This window comes from Aquarana catesbeiana, linkage group LG04 (assembly GCF_042186555.1).
Source record: "Aquarana catesbeiana isolate 2022-GZ linkage group LG04, ASM4218655v1, whole genome shotgun sequence".
NCBI lineage: Eukaryota > Metazoa > Chordata > Amphibia > Anura > Ranidae > Aquarana > Aquarana catesbeiana.
Window position 1 is genome coordinate 329,609,453 of NC_133327.1, and position 21,945 is coordinate 329,631,397.

At 43.8% G+C, this 21,945-nt stretch overlaps 1 protein-coding gene and 1 pseudogene across 2 annotated transcripts in view; both read left to right on the forward strand.

Moving 5' to 3' along the window:
• Positions 1-21,945, forward strand: part of HTR1E (5-hydroxytryptamine receptor 1E) — a 180,246-nt gene that overhangs the window by 147,196 nt on the left and 11,105 nt on the right. Inside the window, exon 2 of one of the 2 annotated variants that reach the window (XM_073626898.1) lies at positions 14,222-14,324. The gene's annotated coding sequence lies outside the window, so the exon portion shown is untranslated. Of the gene's footprint in view, positions 1-14,221; positions 14,336-21,945 lie in introns of both variants that reach the window. The other variant, XM_073626897.1, reaches the window with a different exon arrangement.
• On the forward strand, positions 1,713-1,822 carry LOC141141946 (U2 spliceosomal RNA; annotated as a pseudogene).

A 21,945-nucleotide genomic window follows, 5' to 3' on the forward strand; every position in this document is an offset into this window, starting at 1 on the left:
CGCAAATCCCCATAGCTGTACTTTGGCCCTTTAAACAGCTATAGCAGGCAGGCGCGCCCTACACGGCAGGGGACATGATGCACGTGGCCGGTGGTCGCGATGTTTGCCGGCCACGTGTGATCGTGGGCAAGAGAAGCCAGAATGGGGGATTTTTGTGTGTAAACACACAAATCACTGTTCTGTCAGGAGAGGAGAGACAGATTGTCTGCTACTACTAAGTAAGCTCCAGCCTGTCACTTGTCACCAATGCCTGTGACAAGATGTAGCCTGTCACTTGTCACCATTGCCTGTCACCAGATACAGCCTGTCACTTGTCACCAATGCCTGTCACCAGATGCAGCCTGTCACTTGTCACCAATGCCTGTCACCAGATGCAGCATGTCACTCAAAGTCTGGCTCTCTCCCTGCTCTTCAGCTGGACATGCTGGGGGCTGCAGTTTACCCCTTAGAATTGCAATGGGCCAGCCAGTTATTGGGACTATATGTCTCATAATCCTCTTTTCTCCATTTTGTTTTTTTCCCTGGTCAATGGAAGGAAAAAGGGGAAGAAACATAGCGGGTGGCTGTCCTGGGAACAGCAGCATGAGAAGGAGAGGGAGGGGGGGAAAAGAGCCCGCAGCTGCTCTCTCTCCACACACACAGCCGATCTGATCTCATGCTGTTTTGCTGCCCGCTAATAGAAGGGGGAATGGGCAGGAAACAACAGAGTCCTCTTCTGATAGTGGCGCCTCAAGGGGGGAGGAGGCAGGCATCACAGTTTCTGATCCTCGGACCCCTCGCTGCTCCTTCCATTTGCTGAGGGGAACATACAGGGAGGAGGTGGGTGGAGCTAGCGGAGGAGGAGGAAGTTAAATCCTCCTCCGCAATGAATGGTGGGCCTCTCTCTCCTTCTTTCCTTATATCACTGGTTGCTAGACGCAAGGCGGGCTGTGGCTAGCAACCAGTTTGGGCAGGGAAGCAGGGGCCGCTGGTGAGACCCTTGAAGTAGCCACTGTGGCCAGTGATAGCGGCGATGCAGTGCAAGGATGACACTGCACGCTAGATGGAGGGAACCTTAGGTCCTTAGGCAATGTGCCCCTGTTGCCGCCCCTCTTAAAGTGCCGCCTGGGACCTGTGGTCCCACCAGGTCCCATAGTAGGGCCGGCCCTGTCCTTATCTAAACACGCAGCCTAGAAGGTCAGGGGGGGAGGGATGCCCAATCAAGGCACAGAATGTACTGTGCAGCGCGAATACCCATTGAATGTCCTGCAAATTTGGGTGTTTCCAGAAACTGGGCGAACAGCCAATGTTCAGCCCAAACTCATGCTCGGGCCGAACCATTCAGTTGTGGGAAGATTGCATTGAGATGAAATGAAGACAGATAGGACTAACTGATTTAGGTTGCACCTTATTCATTATGCACCAGTAGTGATCTATTACATATGGGTGCTCTGGCGTTATTTATGTATATGTTTGGTCACTGTTGATAATAGTACATTATTTGTTTACATTTTTATTACTTTATGTTATGTAGTGAGTTATACAAATCAATTTGTTTGCATGTAGCTATTGTGTATTTAAGAGAGCTGCACTTTATTTATTCATTTGGTATTTAGGTGTGAATCATTATTAGTGGTTAGCTGTTCTTAGATGTTAGGGTTCAAAATTTAATTTTGTTTGCTGCATGGGTATAGGGGGTTTGTTTATAATTTATAATGTGCAGTAGCTGGCTATACACTTCTCGGCCTTTTGGCTAAGATCAAGTGTAGTATCTGTTCTTATCAATTGCCAGAGGAGGCGCTATGTCACTCCCGAGTGTGGGGAGGGCAGATGCAAATCCAATGGTGTCATTGCACCTGGAAGGGTGGTTTCGGTAGTGGCTCATGTCTGGGCCTCCATGCTGGCGTCAGCGGGGTCGAGTCTGAGCCCTCCGGAAGGGTGCTCCTGGTGAGGATGGATGCTGCATTGGGTTTGACCCAGGGGGTCGGGTCCCTGGCCTTCTGGCCTAGATTGGGGTAGCTCTAGCTCTGGTCAGTTTTTCGGGAAAGAACACCAGCTCCTCTCTTGCTGGAGTGGGAAGAGCGGTTAGTATTCCCCGAATGTAATTAGGTAGGAGTGATGGGAGCGACGGTGGAGCCTGATGGTAAAGGGCTCTCACCAAGCTTCCAGAACTTCAGGCCTTCCTGGCTGGGGGGGGGCTGCTGTGGTCTGAGTCGTTGGTCAGGGTTAGCACTGAAAGCCTATGGTGTATGTGCCCCTGGAGTGGAAGTCCAGGGGTGCCATAAAATCACTGTGAGTGAGGGTCACTTTGATTTGTGGCACTACGGTCACTGCACCATTACACACTTTTTTAGCACCTGCCTCCTGGGTCGGGCCTTTTGGCTGGGAACGGAGGAATTTTTTATTCCTGGCCGGAGGGCCTGGCCGTTGTTTTGCACAATGGCCACCTTTTCACTCTCCTCTACTCCCTTCTCCCCCACTTTCTTTTTACTTATTACCCTTGTGTGTCACGTTTTTGCATTTTTCTGTTTGTACACGGTTTTGCACTGTGTGACTGGTAGGGTTGCAGGTCCTCGGGCCTGTCCTGAAAGTCTTGGGAGGGGGTGGACATGGCCTTTTAGCTTGGTTCGCCCTCTCTCATTGGGTGTCCCCTTTGGGGTAGCCCCATCGAGTACTTGGGTGGGTCTGTTTCGGCAGATCCTCCAGTTAAAGGGGTCCGTCTGGTTTCGGCCAGATGGACCAAGTGTAAGTACCCTTGTCCCTGTCAGAAGCCTAACGCCCCAGGGGATTCAGGGCAAGGCCCTCTGATTTTAGAGGGCTTGTGTACCCATTGCACTTTTTTGTGTTTCACTCTTTAGTTTTCCATCATGTCCCTTTGACAAAAGTTAAACAAACAGTCAAATTCTTTCGAACGGGGACACACACTAATCGGAAGTTTGGTCACTGTATGGCCAGCTGTGGGCTGAACTGTGTACTGATGGGAGTGTATATGGCACGTGTCATTTCTCTGTTGATCCTACAGACAAAAAGGTTTAAATCTAATTTGACACAAACTGGTAAATTTTCACTGTGTGACTGGTAGGGTTGCAGGTCCTCGGGCCTGTCCTGAAAGTCTTGGGAGGGGGTGGACATGGCCTTTTAGCTTGGATTGCCCTCTCTCATGGGGTGTCCCTTCGGGGTAGCCCCATCGAGTACTTGGGTGGGTCTATTTCGACAGATCCTCCAGGGAAAGGGGTCCGTCTGGTTTCGGCCAGATGGACCAAGTGTAAGTACCCTTGTCCCTGTCAGGAGCCTAACGCCCCAGAGGATTCAGGGCAAGGCCCTCTGATTTTAGAGGGCTTGTGTACCCGTTGCACTTTTTTGTGTTTCACTCTTTAGTTTTCCATCATGTCCCTTGACAAAAGTTAAACAAACAGTCGAATTCTTTCGAACGGGGACACGCACTAATCGGAAGTTTGGTCACTGTATGGCCAGCTGTGGGCTGAACTGTGTACTGATGGGGGTGTATATGGCACGTGTCATTTCTCTGTTGATCCTACAGACAAAAAGGTTTAAATCTAATTTGACACATTGTAAATTTTCACTTCTCTGCTCAGTTTGGGATCCTCAGACATCATTATTTTTACGCTAAGATTAATGCATGGGGTAGTATTGCCTGAAAAAAATAAAGACTAAAGCCAGACATTCCAATTTTTGTTAGATTGTGGAGAGGTAAATATCTTATTGAATTTCTACATTTCTCTGGGACTTCAGTGGTGATGAAATATATTTTAAAGATTCCTGGCCTACAGTTATTGTTTTAAAAGTAAAACTACTGGCTAAACTAAATGCAATCAGTTATCAATTTGACAAATGTACTTATCCATGGAGGAGTAGCTAATTTAAAACCCAGTATATGATAACTTTCAAAATGTTGCTGTCTGTGTCAATATACTTCAACAGCCCAGTTTATGTATAACAAGGCAAAGAAAGCTTACAGTGAAAAGTACTTGGGCACTCACAGAGCTTTGATGTATTCATAGTGGATCTGTTAGTTTAGACATTTTCAGAATGTGTCCACTATCATGAAGCCCCATGAATAAAAAACACATTTTTAAACTTGTAGCAGTATTTCCTAAAATATAATAGGTTTATGTGTCCATTTTATATAGACAAAACACTCAGCAGAGTTCTAAAAGATGGAAAACTCTCAGTTGAATGAAAAAGGTCAAGTCTTCAGCTTGTAACACATCAGCACAATGATCCTGTACAAAGTGAAAGGAAATGAACCTTGCTACACATACTAAAATCGAGTTTCACTTTTTGGAAAACAAACCGTTATTGGGATTGCAACTTAGTCATTGCTGCTGTGTTCTTGTATTTCATAAATGCTAACGTTTCCAAATGACTAGATAATTACAAGAAAAAGTGACACTGACAGATGGCAGGCTAAAGACTTAAAGCTTCTACTGTCAAAGTGATTTTTTCAATTTGTGTAATCACGCTGTATAACAGGTCTACCTAGCAAGACGTAATGATACAAGTACACCAAAATCATTTATGTTATATAGAATACATTATTCAAATGTAAAATATAAATAGATACATCCATCAAAGCAAAATCATATTCTGCTTTAAGATTGTTGAGCCATAATTTCTGCTGTCTGAACAGTAGTGCAGAGTTTGTTTTTCTTATTGCCAGTATCAGTTCTATGCTTAATATATATCTGACATGGAGTGAAAACATTCAAATGAAAAACTGAATAATTCTAGCTAACCAATGGCATTTTGGCTCATGCAGAGAGTACTTGTCAAAATCCCGCCTGCTGAACTTTCCATTCAGTCTTCATATAAAGGTCAGAGAAATGCCATGTGGTTATTTTTCTGTCCTTACTGAAACCACCATCCTGCCAGAATCTGCCATGACCTTTGTCCATTATTAAAATGTGGTACATAGAAGGATTGTTTGCTTTTGTATTTGGGGAAAATTAGCAATATCCTATTGATTGCAAATATTGTATAGCCTGTCACATTGCCTTGATCATTGCAAATACTGCTGGAATTTGTGGCATTGCTTGCACTTATCTTGACATGTATAAACCCCTAATGGCAGATATAGTGATCTGTGCTAATTAAACTGCCAGAAAGCAATAACATTCTCTTGAATAGATACATGAGACAAACATACAGCTTTTCAGACTTAAAGTGAAAGTATCATTAAAATGTATACTTCACTTGAATCAAGAGGAACTCTGTCAGTGTTAATAAATAAAATTATTATTTTCCGTAAAATTTGTAATGTAAAAAAAACACTGTTCTACACCTTCCAGCATAGGCAACCGAGATCACATGGTCTCTGTCTAACAATTATTAGAGACTGCCAAGCATATTGTTCTTCACTTAGACATACCCTGTCTTGTAAAATTGCAGTGAAATAGGAGGATCAGCAAGGCATGAAGGAAGGAAATATGTCTGCCACAAAGTACACAGGAGGAAGTTTATTTAAAATGGTAAAACACATTTATACAACCTTTTACTTTAAATAGATCCATTTCATATTTATAGGCTTCATCTTTAAGCTTTAAAACCTACACCTACAATTTACTCGTAATTCTGTTTATAGATAATTTATAGGAACATTAATTAGGGCCAGAGAGATCTGTTTTATAAACACTACTAGACATTTAGGCCCCATTGAGCATATCACTTAACAAAATCACAAGCGGAAACGCTTGTCTGAATGGAGCCTTACCAAAATTATTAATGCAGCAGTTGCCCATAGATACAAGCTGCAAGTTGTATGATCCATCCATTTTGGATTGGATTAGTAGATAATGCTGTTAGTGGATTAGGCAAACACATTCTAACTGGCTGCTTTCTGGGGAACATTGACTGGACAAGTTAGAAAACCTTATGAAACTGCAGAGCTAAGGGTCCAGAAGTTCTGGAGGCCATGCTCAGTCAACCAACCTTTGCTGTCTATGGACACCCTTGAAATGACAATAACTCAGTGCAAGATATGGTTTCCCAAAAAGGCTTTGGTTTCTTTAAATGATATACATAAGCTTATAATTAAAAAGTTTTTTTACAGTATACACCATTTTTACAGTACGCATTTCTGCACTCAGTAAAGATTTTCTAGATACTTTAAATGTAAATTATTAAATTCACATTTCCCAAATTAGTAAATTGAACTCTAACAAATAATATAATAACTAACCTTTTTTCTTTTCATTTTTACATTTAAATTTATAATTCAACATGCAAGCTGGTCACTGGCAAGGGGAAATAATTTCATACAAAGTAATAATGTGATAATTTATGTAATTGAGTAATTAGAGCAATTAGGATGATAATAAGCCAACTTAGAGTGACATGAGTGGATCTTGGGTTCTTTTTGATCTACTTTTCATTTATAAGTTTAAATATAATACATTGATAAGAAAGTGTGTGAAACTTATGTCTAAGAATATTTTTTTTACTTGATATAGAAATACTGAACATATACTGTATAATGTACACTTACGAGAAATGTAATTGTCACTAGCATGTTCACTCTAGCTTTTAGTTGCTATGCCTTAAAGCAAATTGATAATTTGCTCATTCAGTGAGAACAACGGGTTTGATTCATCGACACCCAAAGGGTAATACCCGGTACTTGCAGGTGTTGAAAAACATGCAACTCATTCAGGCGACAGCCCTGGGCCAATCAGTCTACTCTGGTGACTTTTAGTTTACACAAGGGGAGCAAAAGGAACCTAAGTATATGTGTCTGAATTAGGGTAAACATGTTGTATGTCCATGTTTGGTGTTTTGCTTTGTGTCTATTAGGGTTAGCAATAAACCAAGGAAGCATTAAAAACATCTGTAGTGTATTAATGTGCTTTACTAAACAAAATGCTGTACATACAGTACAATTGTAGGAAAAACAATACGAGACACACAAAGCATTACAAGTCCTCCAAAACTTCTGCCGCTCCTTTGTGTTCAGCACGTGGCTGAGTTCAAGTCCTTTGTTTCCTCTCTCTACTGCATGCCAACATCACGTCCTTTTGCGTGAGCTCCATGAACCAGTCCAATAGGTCCATTGGCATATGAATAGTAGAAGCCTAGTTTCTAAAAACAATACAGGGTCTTAAAATGTTATTCCATACATTCATGCTATAAAAATCACTAAAATAGCCATAGCTACACATTTGGGCAATGCACAGATTAATATCAAGTAAGCTCACTGTATCCTCACTGTATTATAATTTGGGCAATCATTTTAATGTAATGCAATTGCTATGGATGCCACAATGTTGAAGGCCAGTTAGGTTTTGCCATTTGATTAATGTCTGTGCTACTATAGTTTAGGCTATCACTGCAGCTTCCTTACCTCTGCTTGAAATTATTTGTAATGAATAGAGATGAATGGATTCCTTTATGCAAAAATGATTTTGCCTGTCGCAAAATGTTGCCAAAATGGAAACTCTCAATTTCCCGCATTGAAAAAAAATCTACTGACTGTAATGTACTTTTTTGGTGGGGCTATACTTATGGGCAGTTTATTTTATTTAGTGTTCTTTTTATTTGTGTTTTCTTTCCCTTATGGTGTATTTGGTTATCTGTGTATTGTCACCCTAATGTTTTAATCTTCGTTCACTATCTGTTTTTTTCCTTTCTGTGAAAAAATAAAAATATTAAGAGGCTGTAATTGGTGCAAAATTGCAGATTCCAGATAGTTGAATGAAGCTTTTGTAACCCATCAGAGCTTATTATGTTTCAATAGTTTTATTAAGTTTCATAAGAGTTGTACCCTTTGGAGTTATTTAAAAGTTCGCTAATCCATTACCCACCTAAATCACCTTAATTTTGCCTTCCTTATTAACTCCCATACTTTTCATCAAAATGGAAATAATTTGCTGATATCTATTGATTTCAGCCAAAAATTTAGGGGAACTCTCAATTTCACTCATCCCTAGTAATGACTTTTTAAATATACATTTAACAAGCAAAAGAGATGTGAAAGATGTGCAATATCTAATTAACAAATTTATTTTTAAAAAATCTGGTTCTTAGTTAAACTTTCTATTTACATACACTATGTATATAGAGAGAGAAATAACTGGTAAATTGAATTGCATGCTCATCCTCCTGCTTTGTAGTGCTACAAAGTGGTCTACAATATAAATCACTGAAAACTGTGTGTGGCTCATATCTTATTTCAGCATGTGCTGAACAGAAAAGCTTAATAAAATGCAAAGTTCCAACTGGTAGCTATAATTTCCCCATTAAACAAAAACAAGTTTTGTTGGCTAATGCCAAATAATAACAAAATAAATGTTACTAATGTGGGCAGGGGCGGCGCCAGGTGGGTGCTTGGGGGTGCTCAAGCCTTCCCAAAAATTATTTAAGCACCCCCATAGCACCCCCAAAATCCACATGGTAGTATTTGCAGATGTTAGTGTTTTTTGTTTGTTTTTTCCTTGCCTGCATGCTCTCTATTGCTGCCTGGAAGCTGGGGACTCTTTTTTTGTTGTGGAAGGATACAACAGCTGCGGCCACAGAACCCGAAAATCTTTAGCTAGACGCGGCACAGACTAATTTTAGAGGCAGATGGATATCCACCTCTCTGTTGCCTCCTCAGCCAATGGTAAAGACTGTACCCGCCCCCTTCCCCAAGCCCGCCTTCTATGATTTCTGAGAAGAGGAGATTCGGCAGCTGGAGAGAAAGAGGGGAGAGGAGAGGACACAGCCTGCTATGGGGGACACATTCCTCAGCCCCAGCACTGAGAAACACTGAGTTGTGTTTGTCTGCACTGCTGCCAGCATGGAGAGAACAAGCTGGTTTCTACAGTGTGGGAAGGTTAGCAGAGGAGAGCAAGATGGTTTATGTATCCATCCTATAAAACCAATGAATAATTGCGCTATTACAAAAAGGTAGTGCAAGTAGTAGCTGCCAGCATGTAACAATGTGGTTAACAGTGTAGAAATGGATGGCTACTAAACACATGCAGCGCTAAAATAAATAATAAAGGTGTGCATTTACATCTAAGACATGTATAGCATCATCATATGTCGTGAATGGGTAACAAAATGCTAAATGCGTGACTTAAATCCTATGCCAATATGGGCAATGTGTGCAGTCAGTGGGCATTATACAAATAAATAAAAAATTTAAAAAAACACAAAAGAGTCCAATGATGTGAAATGAACCATATAATTGTCCACAGACACTGGAGGTTCATGGGCATATGAGGTGCCACATCTGCGCATAAGGCAGAGGCTGGAGCAAACTATGTATAAGGAGGCACTTGACACACAGATCTTCTAAAATTCCAACTTAAAACTGCAAATGACAGGAGTGAATATCCTTACCAGAGGGGATGGACACAGTCACCATACGGTGGAGTGTCGTACAAGCTTGAGGGATCAAACGGTTCCAGGGATGTCAGGCTGGAGAAGTCCTGGCGGGGAGTCCCATCCGGAGCGATGTCCACGACCAATCGGGATACCTCTCTCAGAAGGAATGAGTAGGCAGAGGGAACCAGCTAGAACTCAAAAGGGTCCCATTCATGGAGGAAGGAAGGAACAAAAATCTCCACATAGGGCATGAATCTGGTAAAAAATGCTTTTATTAAAAAGCCAAAAAGTGCTAAACAACGTACTTAAATGGATAAAACGTGATCACAGAAGAAATAAAATAAAATCGCGTGGTAACAGAGCATCTGGAGGCTTTAGCAACCCGACATGTTTCGGACCATCGTCCTTCTACTGGAGCATGCCCACTGACTGCACACATTGCCCATATTGGCATAGGATTTAAGTCACGCATTTAGCATTTTGTTACCCATTCACGATATATGATGATGCTATACATGTCTTAGATGAAAATGCACACCTTTATTATTTATTTTAGTGCTGCATGTGTTTAGTATGTATCCATCCTGTATTCTGACACCTGCATTCCTCTCTGCCAGCACAAGTCATATGGTTCTTATAGAGACTGACAAGTAGAAAATGGAGGATTTCTGAGTTATACATCTATCCATCCATTCACTCATCTATCCATTCATTCACTCACTCATCCATCCATTCATCTATCCATTCATCTATCCATCCATTCATCTATCCTTTCATTTACTTATCCATCCATGCATCTGTCCATTCACTCATCCATCCATTCATCTATCCATTCATTCACTCATCCATCTGTCCATTCACTCATCCATCCATTCATCTATCCATTCATTCACTCATCCATCCATCTATTTATTCATCCATTCATTCATCTATCCATTCATTCACTCATCCATCCATCTATTTATTCATCCATTCATTCATCTATCCATTCATTCATCCATCAGACCACCCATTCCTCATTGCTGGTGTCACAATACAAGAAGAATAGATTGACAAATTAAAGATATTCTGATGGCATTATACGAACCCTATATTTCCCACACTTTAGTAACAGACCGGAGCTCTTGTACATAGAGCACTCCTGATCCCCGCATTGTGTACATAGCGCACTCCTGATCCCCACATCGTGTAGAGAGCGCACTCTTGATCCCCGCATTGTGTCCGTAGCGCACTCTTGATCCCCGCATTGTGTCCGTAGTGCACTCTTGATCCCCGCATTGTGTCCGTAGCGCACTCTTGATCCCCGCATTGTGTGCGTAAGGTACTCCTGATCCCCGCATTGTGTGCATAGCGCATTCTTGATCCCCACATTGTGTGCGTAGTGCACTCTTGATCCCCGCATTGTGTGCGTAGCGCACTCTTGATCCCCGCATTGTGTGCTTAGCATACTCTTGATCCCTGCATTGTGTGCGTAACACACTCTTGATCCCCGCATTGTGTGCTTAGCACGCGCTTGATCCCCGCATTGTTTCTGTAGCGCACTCCTGATCCCCGCATTGTGTATATAGCGCACTCCTGATTCCTGCATCGTGTGCGTAGTGCACTCCTAATCTCTGCATTGTATATGTAAGGCACTCCTGATCTCTGCATTGTGTATGTAAGGCACTCCTAATCTCTGCATTGTGTGCGTAGGGCACTCCTGATCTCTGCATTGTGTGCGTAGGGCACTCCTGAACTCTACATTGCGTAGGTGGCACACTGCTGATCTCTGCATTGCATACGCAGTGCACTCCTGACCTCTGTGCTATGTACGCATCTTTTTCCTGAACTCTGCATTGTGTGCTTAGCGCACTCCTGAACCCTGCATTGTGTGTAGCGCACTCCTGAACCCTGCACTTTGTGAGTAGCACAAGCCTGAATCTTGCACTTTGTAAATTTATCTTAATAGCACACCCCTCCGCTGTGTACTCTTAACGTGGCGCACTCCATGCATCCCCATACACCCCCTATGCTCGCTGCACACTCCATGCATTTCCCACACACTCCCTATGCTTGCTGCACAATCCAAGCATTCCCCACACACCTCCTATGCTCCCTGCACACTCCATGCATTTCCCATACACCTTCTATGCTCGCTGCACACTCCATGCGTTTTCCATACACCTATACTTGCAGCACACTCCAAAAATGATTTTCAATGCCAGAGCAAGAAGAAGCCAAAATGACCCCTCAGCTCTTAAACATCCATGTGAGTCTTTTTTTTTTTCTGTACATTGCTTCAGGGAGGGGAGAACCAAATTCTGCAATAGCCTGGACAGTCACAGCTCCTTGGTTTAGTGTAGGCAGTGAAGGAAACAGAGGAAAGCATTCCCTATATACTGTATGTTGTGTATATTTACACACCGGGAGGCTGTTGTTACAAAATGCTCAGGGGCGTTGTCAGAGGGAACACAGACACCTAGTATTCCTTTCTCCCAGAAGAAATCATGTTTACTATAGAGCCCAGGTCGGCAACCCATGGACCACGATCTACTAGTCGATCGCATCCAGGTGACTGGTAGATTGGTCCTAGGCTTACCGACCTTCTGGCACAGATTGTGGATGAAGGCCGCGGCCAGCCACAGAACAAGAAAAGCAGGGTAGGAGGGAGCAGGTGGCCACGGGGGCATCAAGCCTGCCTCATGAGCCAATGCCTTGTCCATAGTTTTGGCTGCAATGTGGGGTGGAGTGATACCAATAGCAGTCCGCCTCTCATTCTTGTTAGCGGGATCCACAGCATAAAGATGCTATTGAGCCCATAAAGATACTATTGAGCCCATACAGATGTACAATATCAGCTATATTGGCACTACATGGCATGTGTACACCTTTGGCTGCTAAAGGGAGTAGGGATTGGGGAAGGTAAAAGTGTGACTCAACCACAGGGTTTTACCAACCCCAGTCTCACGTACCATCGTCAGATGCAGCTAAAGGCTGTTTTACAGCTAGAACAGGCACCACTGTTTCTCTAAAAAGTGATCTAAGCATGTTTGACAGGTTGTGAAAAGGCTGATTCAATTGCCTAACCGCTAGTGCAAATGAGCCCCAACATTGCTGGTGTGGTGTCACAGTATATCTCATTATAAGAAAAGCGAACTTTCCCTCTGAACACTCTCCCTTATGTTACCATTAAAAAAAAAAAAAAATTCTAACCTGATAAATATATATGCCACCAATCAATGTAACTTACATTTGAGGAGGAGGTGGTAGGTTTTCTTCAACTGCAGTGGAGATCAGTAAGGTCACAACCCGATTTTGCTCTCTGGCAGGGGTGCCTGGATCATAAGGCTGGCTGAACAGTATTAGAAATTGTTTGGCAGCTCTTGTATTTGTATGTGTACAATTGCCCGCCTGGCTGCTGTGAGTTATTGTGGGAACAATCCCTGATGCAGGTAATGCTGGAGGAAGATTAACTATCTGAGGTCCGGTGGTATGCTGAGGTTGGTGGTATGCTGATTGCCCGTGGGACATGACCATGCATTGTTGGGCCTGCTATCTATGGCCTTAACCTCTAGTAAGCAATCTGAACTCTCACCCAGTGGGTGATGGTGGTAGCTGCTAATAGGTTGCAAAGGATTCACTCTGCTTGCAGACAATTCTACTGAACTTTGTTGATGTGAAATTCTAATAGGGGTCACTTGTGTTGCACGTTACACTTTAGATGTATGCACAGATTAAATTTTTAATGTTTTTATCACATTATTTAATTCATATATTATTTATTGATATTTTTTATGCTTTTACTGCTTTCTTTGAATTATTGTGGCATACATTGTGGTGATAATTACCTTTAGCACATTTTGTTTTTTTTTGAAGTACGGGACAATATGCCTGACTGCATGGCCTGTTTTCAATGTGTGACTGAGTTTTTAGATGGTTCTCTGGCTTCTTTGTGGCTGTAGACTTTTTATACCTAACTACCCCACTGACTTGAGGTTATTGCTGGCCCTGACATATGCTGGGGGCTATAATTGTTGGCCTCAATGGAACTTATTTTACTTCACAATCTCTTCAGTGTACCTCCAGGCTCTTTTTAGCCTATACAAAGAGGGAATGGCACACTACAAGTTATAGATCGGGAAAAATCACTCACATTTGGCCACACACATTTTAGCCACACCCACCCTTTGGCCACGCCCACACATGCAAATTTTGCAGCGCGTGACACATCAGCACCCTAGCTTTTTCTTCTAGCACCTGCACAACACCCCCAAAAAATTTGGGCTGGAGCCACCCCTGAATGTGGGCCTGAATATTCTTCAGTACCACATAATATGTGAGCACTGAGCAAAAGGGAAACCTTCCCACAATAGTTACTGTTTTGTTCAAGAATTACTGTATAATGTGTTAATTGATATAAATCATTCCAGCTTAGTGATACACTAAATGAAGTTAGTATAGGGTACAAGCAACCAGTGGAATGGTTTCGAGAAAGTAGGTAGAATAATCCAGATTGTATTATACACAGTTCAAAGCAAAAGTAAAATTCAGATTTACTGCTTTCATAACCAGAAACGAGAATGGAAACAATGGCAGCAACATGGGAAATGAAAGTCAAGTTGTTTCTTTTCCTGTAAAATTGCTTTTATCTTGTTTAAACATTAATCTTAGATGAGCTTGGTCAAAGTGACTAGAAAAAGGCTTAGCTGAAAGCACATTTGCGCCTTAAATTTAGGTCTACTAAATCCCCCACTAATTAGACTATAGAATATGATAAAATTGGTAACATAATCAACTATAACCGTAGTGGTCTTGGTTATAGTGTTTGTTTGCTTTATTTTCTCCTACTATGTATCTAATAATGGTTGTATAACTATATTTTATCTGAAAATATATGAAGCACAATAAAAATGTACACATATCTTTTTGTGTCTTCCAGGTAGGTCCTAATAGATGGCCATATGATCTGATTTGCAATGCCAGGTACAACAGTGGCTAAGGAGTGGGAATGCAGAAGACCCTTGCCCACCAGTAAAAGGCTGGTGAGTTTCAGGTATTGAGATATTTCTGATTGTTTTTTAAAATTAACATGTTAGAGCTATAGTATTAATGTTTAATGTGTTAGCAGATTCTAAATGAGAAATTATTTGCAAATATAAGTCTTTTTAATGTTATCACAATAACTAATAGGAAACAAGCCTAGGCAATTTCAATTACCTATTCTTAAAAATGTTACTTCCTTTCTCCTATCTATCTTGCCTAACCTGTATAAAACCTGTATATAACCTGTATAGAAAAACAAAAACCCTAGTTAGACTTACCGGTAACGGTATTTCTACGAGTCTTTCAGGACAGCACCTGGACAGAGCGCAGCTCCACCCACTTTTCCCAGGAAACACTGCAGTCAGTTTTTTCTTTAAAGACCAGACACTTCCATCATGGCCTCAGTTGTTCACAGAGTACCTCCAGCCATGCTGAAATTAGATAAGCAGAACATAGCAATAACACCACATGTTATAAAACAATTAGGGCGGGTCATTGGTGCTGTCCTGAAAGACTCGTAGAAATACCGTTACCGGTAAGTCTAACTAGGGTTTTTCTCCCCTCGTCTTTCAGGACAGCACCTGGAGATGATAAAAGAGTACTTACTCTAGGGTGGGACCACCGCCTGCAGGACCTTCCTGCCAAACGATTGTTCCACTGCTGATAGCAAGTCCAACCTGTAGTGGCGGGTGAAGGTGGAGAAGCTTGTCCATGTGGCCGCTTTACAGATCCGACCTGGAGAAGCCCCTGCTCTTTCCGCCCAGGACGTTGTTACTGCCCTTGTTAAATGGGCCATTACCCCTGTGGGAGGATCAGCCCCTGAAGCTTTATAGGCTTCACTGATCGCCATTCTTAGCCACCTGCCTATAGTGCTTTTTGAAGCACAATGACCCTTACGCGATCCAGAAAAAAGAATAAAGAGAGAATTTGACTTCCTAAATTCTCTCGTGATCTCTAAATAATGAAGTAAACATCTTCTCACATCCAAAGTATGAAAAGCCTCCTCCTTAGAGTTGGATGGTGTAGGGCAAAAAGTAGGTAAAACTATCTCCTGTGCCCTATGAAAAAAGGTTGCAACTTTTGGCAAAAAACCCGGGTCAGTTTTCAGCACTACCCGGTCTGGAAATATAAAGCAAAAAGGTTCTATTATAGATAGAGCTTGCAACTCACTTACTCTTCTGGCCGAGGTAACTGCTACCAAAAGAACTAACTTGAGCGTCCATAATTTTGAAGTCGCTTCCTCTGAGGGCTCAAAAGGTGCTTTAATCAACCCCTGTAGCACCAATGATAAATCCCATTTAGGAAAATATTTAAAAGGTACTGGCCTAAGCCTGGCCAATGCCTTGAAGAATCTAATTATAAATGGTTCTTGAGATAACTTTCTCTCAAGAAAAAACGACAAGGCAGCCACCTGAACTTTCAAAGTACTGGCTGCCAGCCCCATCTCCATACCCTCATTGAGAAACTCTAATATTGAGGGCAATTCCTGTGGTGAACATTCTTTAGTCATGCACCAGGAATTAAACCGCTTCCATGTCTTAAAATAAATACCCCTGGTAACCTTCTTTCGGCTACTTAACAGGGTTGACACCAGCTTATCTGAGAAGCCCTTTCTTTTTAGAAGCTGCTCTTCAGTAACCACCCCGCCAGCTTGAGCTGGACGATATTTGGATGCTGAAGGAGTCCCTGGGATAATAGATCTTTTCGAAGTGGAAGAAACCAATGTGGTTCCACTGCATTCCTCTGTATGGTTGCAAACCAGGGCCTCTTGGGCCAAAAAGGAGCCACTAGGATCATGCTTGTGGTCTCTCGTTGTAGTTTCTTTAAAACCAAAGGGATCATTTGAAAAGGGGGAAAGGCGTAGCACAAGTGGAAGTTCCATGGTTGTGCCAGCGCATCCAATCCTTTCGCCTGATCTTGCCTGTTTAGCGAGTAATGGGCCTTCACCTTTGAATTCTTGTGGGATGCAAACAGGTCTATCTGAGGAGCTCCGCATTTCTCTGTTAATTTTTGGAATACCTCCTTGTTTAGACTCCACTCTGCCTCTAATATCCTTTCTCTGCTTAGAAAGTCGGCTACTAGATTCAGCTCTCCTTTTAAGTGTACAGCTGTTAGGGACTTTAAGTTGTTTTCTGCCCAAGATAGCATCTGAGCGGACAAGGCTAGCAAGACCTTGCTTCTCGTGCCACCCTGTCTTGTAACATATGCCACTGCTGTGGCATTGTCTGATAGTACTTGAACATGGTGACCCTGGACTATTCTCTCGAAAGCCCATAGTCCTAAGAGAATAGCCCTTAGTTCCCTACAGTTGGAGGATCTCCTGGCCTCCCTGTTTGTCCAATTCCCCTGAGCCATCTGTCCTTCCAGGTGGGCGCCCCAACCCCAGGAACTCGCATCCGTTGTTAATCTCCTCTCCTGGGGAAAACACCAGAGCAGGCCCCTGTCCAGATTGGAGTGACTCCTCCACCACCAGAGCTTCCTCTGAACTCGGGGGGATATTATTATCATCATCTTTTCTAGGGACTCTCCATAGGACCAATTTTTCAAAATTGTCTGTTGAAGATCCCTTGCATGTAAACGTGCCCACTGTACTGCTGGTATTGATGCAGTAAGGAGCCCCAAGACAGACATTGCTGCCCTGATAGAAATCGTCAGGTTTGTCTGGGTCTTTTTTACAGCATTTTGAAGTTTTACTATCTTTTCCTCGGGGAGGAAGATTCTCTCCTGTATGAAATCGATAGTGTAACCTAGAAACGTTATTGCCTGTTTATTAACCAACCCAGGCTCTCCAGATGACTCTTTGTCCTTTGCAGATCCTTCTCGAATATGTGCCTTGTTTTGGCAAATAGTAGAAGATCGTCTAAATATGGGACAATCGAGATTCCCTCTATTCTGAGAGGGGCTAAGGCCTCTGCCAGAATCTTCGTGAATATCCTCGGAGAGGATGACAGTCCGAAAGGGAGAGCTCTGAATTGAAGATGTATGATAGACCCTTCCATCCTGATTGCAAATATGAGGTGCTTTTGTGATGTTGGGGCTATAGGCACATGGAGATATGCATCTCTCAGGTCTATGGATACCATAAAACAGTTCGTGGTCAGGAGACCCTTTACTGAAAAGATCGTATCCATTTTGAACTTCTTGTACCTGACCGCTCTGTTGAGAATCTTCAGGTTCAGGATTAGTCTGAACTTGCCTGAAGGCTTCTTTACCAGAAAGTTGTGCGAATAGCACCCCTGTTCCACCTCTTTGGGGGGAACATTTATTATCGCTCTTTGCTGAATTAATTCCTGTAGAATCGCAGACATTGCTGTAAGCTTTTCTGGGTCTCTGGGAGCCTGAGTTATATAAAACCGAACCGGAGGGGGTTGGGCGAACTCTAGACCATAACCCTCTATTATAGTCTTGAGGATAAACGGACTGTCTGTTATCCTCTGCCACTGTGGAAAGAAGGTTTGTAACCTTGCTCCCACAGTCGGAGGACAGTCATTGGCTTTTTGTATTTGGGGTAGGGGGGCGAAAGAGTACCCCTGACTTGCCCCTGCCTCTCTGAGACCTCCAAGGTCTTTTATATCCTGTCTCCTTTGAGTCTGAGGTTTTCCGAAAAGGACAAATTATTATTGCCCTGAGGGACCACCTTTTTCTTAATGGGGAAGGCCTTTTTCTTGTCCGCCGTTCTTTCAAGAATGGCTTCAAGACCTGGGCCAAAAACCAAATCCCCTTCAAATGGTAGACCACATAACTTGGTTTTTGAGGCAGTATCTCCGGTCCAAGTTTTGACCCAAAGAGCTCTACGAGCTGAGTTAATTAAGGCAGAGGATCTGGCTGACATCCTAATTGATTCAGCTGAAGCATCTGCTATATATCCTACAGCTTTCTGTAGCACCGGTAGTGTCTCCAAAAGATCTTTACGAGGGGTACCTGCCTTGATATGAGCTTTTAGTTGGTCCAGCCAATGCTCTAAGTTTCTGGCCCACACTGTTGCGGCCATAGCTGGCTTTAAATTTGCTAGGGTGGAATCCCAAGCTTTCCTTAGCAAGGAGTCAGCCCTTTTATCCATGGGATCCTTAAGGATACCCATGTCCTCAAACGCAAGGTCGGTGTTTCTCGACACCCTAGAGAAAGCTGCATCCAGTCTTGGTTTTTTGTTCCAGACTTGGGTGCTATCCTCTTCAAAGGGAAACCTGCGTTTGAGGGATTTAGAAAAGAAAGGGGCCCTCTCTGGGTCCTTCCATTCCCTCTTTATTGTTTCTGACAGAAACTTATGCACCGGAAACACCCTGTGCTTCACTTCACCCATGCCCTGAAACATTTTGTCATGCAGCGACAACAGGGTTTTATCTTCTGTAATATTTAGAGTAGTGTGGATGGTTTTTAATAGATCATCCACCTCCTCTAGAGATAGTTTATAGCGAGAAGTAGAGGAAGAAGATTCCTTCTCTTCCTCTGCTTCTTCCTCAGATTCTGCAGCCACACTACGCTCCTCCTCTTCAGAGTCACTGCCCTCTCTGTATGCAGAGGCAGAAGACTGGGAACGAGGTACAGAGCTGCTACCTGCAGCTGGACGCTTGTCAAGATAAGATTTAAATGATTCAAACGTATCAGCCAAATCTTTTCTGAAAGAGCTCAGCAAATCTTGCTGAGCCACAGGTGCAGTAGGAGTGGTTTCCTCTTTCACCAAGTCTGTAATGCAACCCTTGCATAATACTTTAGCCCAAGACTCCTTAAGCACATTTTTACAAGATGGGCATTTCTTTTTAACAGCCACAGAGGAATGCTTGGTCTTTTCTTTTGCCTTCTGAAATACATAAGCAAACCAGCCCTATTAACTATAAACAAACAATATGCTGAACAAATGGAGGTGCCAACACTTTAACCCCTCAATTTAACCTCAGCCCGCAAATCCCCCCACAGATCTGCTTCACAATTATTAACACACTTACTTCCTGACTCAAAATACAGGAAGAGTGCTGCAGGCTCTTTAAACAATTCTACAAAGAGGGAACTAAAACATGCCTCTACAGTAAGTTACAGAGACCGCTGTCCCCGCTTACCTGGGCCTGGCTGACTTGTGTGGCTCCTGCTCCTGCCACCGCCGATTGTTCCTCCTCCATGCTGTCAGGAATTACAATGGCGCTCGGTGCCTGTATTTAAAACTTCCCGGTCCGCTCGCCGCTGCGAGGGCCAGAAATGATGTCAGCCGTACGAGGCCGCCCTCTCCCCCTGCGTTCCAGCGGTCAGAACCGGAAGCCGCGTCGCGCTGCTAGAGGTCCCGCCCCCGGCCGTAGTGACACACTCGCCACAGGAACCCAGAAGGCTAAGGCTTAGGGGATAAGAAAAAAAGGAGATGCCGCTCCTCCACAGCCCAGCCGCCGGTCTAGAGGAGCGGGGACCCCCAGCAGCCTGACCCTCGCCGGGTATGAGGAGGGGAGGACGCCGAAGCAACCCCCACACGTAAGGGAGGATGCTGGGCTGGCCTTGTCAGAAGAAAGAACACATACTAGTATGCCCCCTACTCTCTCCACCTGGAGAAAGCGCAGCACACCCCTGGCTCCCTGCAGCGCTTCCACCATGGCGGAGGAAACACTACAACTGAGGCCATGGTGGAAGTGTCCGGTTTTTAAAGAAAAAACTGACTGCAGTGTTTCCTGGGAAAAGTGGGTGGAGCTGCGCTCTCTCCAGGTGCTGTCCTGAAAGACGAGGGGAGAAAAGATGTGTGTGTACTTACCTATGTTTAATCCGCTCCATTAATGTGATTTTCCAACTCTGGCTCCCCTGTGTCAGTGAGTGAATGTTGCAGGGGAGAGCAGAGGACACCGACAAAAGCAGAGCCGTTGGAGCCTATGGGTGATGTCACAGCATGGAATTGACAGCCTTGTTGAGCGCTCCCTTACACAAAGCTGCAGAATCATGTAAATGGACTCGAGCATATTGAAAATCGGTACGCACAACTATAGGTTAGGCAGGATAGGTAGGAGGAGGGGGGAGGGAATATTTTTAGGATTAGATATAGTTGGGTAGTTTTATTCCACTTTATGCTAACAATACAATAGTATTATACAATAAGTAAATCTTAAGATTTACCAATAACTATATAGTATGAGGGCATACCAGACAAATTAGATATACTTGCACTGCATAGTTGACAGCATTTATTGAGCTAACAGTTAAAATCCAACCAAAATTACCTGTGTTGCCATTTTAAATTTCACAATTATGTTTCCAGTTTGGTAGGATCAGCACTGCTAAAATGAACATCCTCCCCAGAATCTTATATTTTTTTAGCACTCTCCCATTACTGTCCCTAGAAGAAAGATGATGATTCTTCAAAATAGGATACTCCACTTTATACGGGGCACTAAAAGACCTACAAACAACAAATTTACACTATATGCTTCTAAACTTACAGAGGGCTTGGGAGTCCCCAACCTTATAGTTTTTCACCCGGCAGCACAAATTGCCTAATTAATGCCAGGGACGGATCTAGCCTGTTTGATGTGAGGGTGCACTAAATAATGTCAGGGGGCAGAGAATGCAAGTTCAGCAGTGCAGTGTATAGCAGTCAGTAGGGCAGTGTACAGGGGATCAACAGGATAGAGGATAGTGTCAGCAGTTTGTAGAGCAATGTACAGAGGCCATTACTTTTCTAGGGCAGTGTGCAAAGGCCATTTGTTTGTAGGGCAGTGTGCAGTGGGTTATCAGGGCAGTGTACGGGGGCAGCAGGGAAGAGGACAGGGGGTCAGCAGGGCAGAAGATGAGAGGTAAGCAGGGAAGTGTAAAAGAGTCAGTAGGGTAGTGTACAGGGGGTCAGCAGTGCATAGGGGTCAGCTGGGTGGAGACCAGGAGTTATCAGAACAGAAGACAGGGGTCAGCAGGGCAGTGTACAGGGGTCAGCAGGGTTGAGGACAGGGGTCACAAGGGCAGAGGACAGGAATTAGCAAGGCAGAGGAGAAGGGTCTGCAGGGCAGTGTACATTGGTCAGCAGAACGGAGGACAGGGGTCAGCAGGGCAGAGAAGAGGGGCCACAAGGACAGAGGACAGGGATCAACAGGACAGAGGACAGGAGGTCAGAAGGACATTGTACAGTGGCTAGAAGGGACAGTGATTCAATAGGAAGGAGAAGGAGGAGAAGGGGCAGCAGGATGGGGGGTGGGGTCAGCAGGAAGGAGGACAGGGGGTCAGCAGGGTAGTGTACAGGGGTCAGCAGGACAGGGTACAGGAAGTCAGATTCCCCCATTTGCTCTTAGCCAAAATCCCTTCACCCTCTCCAAGCACAAATCCCCCCAAGCCCCCTTCCTAGCACATTTCCCCCCTCCCCATTCCTCCTCCTAGCAAAGTCAGCAGGGCAGAGGATAGGTGTCACAAGGGCAGAGGACAGGGATTAGCACGGCGGAGAAGAGGGTTCTACAGGGCAATTTACAAGTGTCTGCAGGATGGAGGACAGGGGTAAACAGGGCAAAGAGCAGGGGTCAGTATAGCAAAGAGGAGGAGCCACATAGGCAGAGGACAGGGATAAGCAGGGCAGAGGAAAGGGGATCAGAAGGGCAGTGCACAGGAATCAGCAGGACAGAGGACAGGAGGTTAGTAGGGCAGTGTGCAGGCATCAGCAGGATGGAAGAC